Source organism: Penaeus chinensis, chromosome 33 (assembly GCF_019202785.1).
Source record: "Penaeus chinensis breed Huanghai No. 1 chromosome 33, ASM1920278v2, whole genome shotgun sequence".
Lineage (NCBI taxonomy): Eukaryota > Metazoa > Arthropoda > Malacostraca > Decapoda > Penaeidae > Penaeus > Penaeus chinensis.
The window spans coordinates 8969088-8971587 of NC_061851.1; the positions used below are offsets into that span (position 1 = coordinate 8969088).

The 2500-nt window shown below is 42.6% G+C and overlaps 1 protein-coding gene and 1 long non-coding RNA gene across 3 annotated transcripts in view; one reads left to right on the forward strand and one right to left on the reverse strand.

Moving 5' to 3' along the window:
- LOC125043360 (galactosylceramide sulfotransferase-like) overlaps positions 1-263 on the forward strand; it is a 4208-nt gene extending 3945 nt beyond the window's left edge. For both annotated transcript variants that reach the window (XM_047639447.1, XM_047639448.1), the window contains exon 3: positions 1-263. This exon is cut by the window's left edge. The gene's annotated coding sequence lies outside the window, so the exon portion shown is untranslated.
- Positions 1-2500, reverse strand: part of LOC125043361 — an 11466-nt gene that overhangs the window by 2666 nt on the left and 6300 nt on the right. The gene's annotated exons all lie outside the window — the stretch shown is intronic.

Here is a 2500-nt window from a genome sequence, read left to right on the forward strand (position 1 = left end):
TGTTATTGTACATGTTAGGTGAATGTTATGATTTATGACAATCAGCTTTACACACTTTAATCTTTTCATTTTGATCATTAATATACGTTTATGTTTAGGACGACCGACATTTACATTTGATTTTTAATAATCATAGGTTGTAGATGGTTAATGGTTAAAAGCAAAATAAATGTGCTAGACATCTAAGGTCATGTAGCACTATAGTAAATGGTAGTGAAAGGTGGTTGAGTTAGTGATTAGTTATCAAAGTTGGGCAAAGGAATTGACGAGTAAATGGGTTAAGGTTGGGTAAGGTAATGTATAGGGGTTAGATCAAGTGAAGGATGTATATGCATTTGAGGAATGAAAACAGGTTGTCAAAGCAGAAAGTGTGAGAAGTTGTGGGAGGGATCACGAAAATCGGTCCCATTTGGCTGGGCTAAATAGATTATTTAAGAATTTTGTAGAGATGGGGGTAGTAGACGGACGGGGGCATGTGGAAGAGGGAGTAGTGTTATGGGGATGTGGACAATAAGGTTGTAAGCTAGTATAAGGGAGGATGGGGTAGTTGATGAAGAAGGTTGTGGGGGTATAGTTGTTGAAGTTGAGCATGTTGGGAGTAGAAATGTCTCCTGGGGTGTTGATTAGGGTGGATACTGTACTAGTCGGCATTGAGGAGGGGGTATTATTTGTAGTGTTCAGAGCCGTGGTCAAAGGAGAGCCTGGGGTTAGGGAATCGGGCGAGTTTGAATTAGTGGAGCTATTTGATAAAGAGGCAATTGCCTCTAATAATGGTATGGTTAATGGTTATTCATTGTTGGTCATGATAAGCCTGGAGTATGTTGGGGAGAGAAATGGTCCACCCCTCAGGGTCGCTTGAGGGGTAAGGGCTAGACAAGCAGGGGAATACCGTGCCCATGGCTCCCTCAGGCCGTTCTGGACTGGCACAAAGTCAGCCTTTCATCCTTTCAGCACGGCTCTCACACCTTAGGAAGTGGATAGTAGAAGGGGTTGGTGAAGGGACAGAAAGGAAAAAGTAGGAGGGGGAAAAAAAAAAACATGCAAAATTTGTTGATTCGAGGGCTGAGTCCCAAGGTTGGGGAGTTCCCCAGCATTGGGTACCAGTCTCCGCCTCCTAAGCCCCCCCCCACGACAACAACGGCCAAGGGATTGGGGGGGCAGAGCACTATAGAAAGTATAGTAAATGGTTAATGGTTAAAGGCAAAATAAATGTGCTAGACATCTAAGGTCATGTAGCACTATAGTTAATGTTAGTGAAGGGTGTTTGGGTTAGTGATTAGTTGTTAAAGCTGGGTTAAGGGACTGGTGAGTGAATGGGTTAGGGTCGGATGAGGTAATGTAAAGGATTAGATCAAGTGAAGGATACATATGCGTTTGAGGAAGGAAAACAGGTTGTCAAAGCAGAAAGTGTGAGATTCTGTAAGGATGTCTGATAAGTTGGGATGTCTATGTAGGGAGGATATGTGGGAGAAAGTAGAGGTACGGGCTGCTTCAAAACGTGGGCATGACAATAGAATATGTGGGACTGAAAGAGGAACATTACATAAGGGACATAGGGGTGGATCGGATTGTGACATTAGATAGGAGTGTGTTAGACGGGTGTGGCCAATGCGTAAGCGGGCGAGGGCCGTCTCCCAACGTCTGTTCCGATGGAATGGAGCTGACCAGGAGGAGATTGACAGTTTTACAGTATGTAATTTATTAGTGTGGAGACTTGACCAAATGGTTAATGGTTAATGGTTAAAAGCAAAATAAATGTGCTAGACATCTAAGGTCATGTAGCACTATAGTAAATGGTAGTGAAGTGGTTGAGTTAGTGATTAGTTGTCAAAGTTGGGCAAAGGAATTGACAAGTAAATGGAATAAAGGTTGGGTAAGGTAATGTATAGGGGTTAGATCAAGTGAAGGATGTATATGCATTTGAGGAATGAAAACAGGTTGTCAAAGCAGAAGTGAGAAGTTGTGGGAGGGATCACGAAAATCGGTCCCATTTGGCTGGGCTAAATAGATTATTTAATGGTTAATGGTTAAAAGCAAAATAAATGTGCTAGACATCTAAGGTCATGTAGCACTATAGTAAATGGTAGTGATGGGTGGTTGAGTTAGTGATTAGTTGTCAAAGTTGGGCAATGGATTAAGGTTGGGTAAGGTAATGTATAGGGGTTAGATCAAGTGAAGGATGTATATGCATTTGAGGAATGAAAACAGGTTGTCAAAGCAGAAGTGAGAAGTTGTGGGAGGGATCACGAAAATCGGTCCCCATTTGGCTGGGCAAAATAGATTATTTAAGAATTTTGTAGAGATGGGGGTAGTAGAAGGACGGGGGCATGTGGAAGAGGGAGTAGTGTTGAGGGAAGTAGTGTTATGGGGATGTGGACAATAAGGTTGTAAGGTAGTAGAAGGGAGGATAGGGTAGTTGATGAAGAAGGTTGTTGAAGTTGAGCATGTTGGGAGTAGAAATGTCTCCTGGGGTGTTGATTAGGGTGGATATTGTACTAGT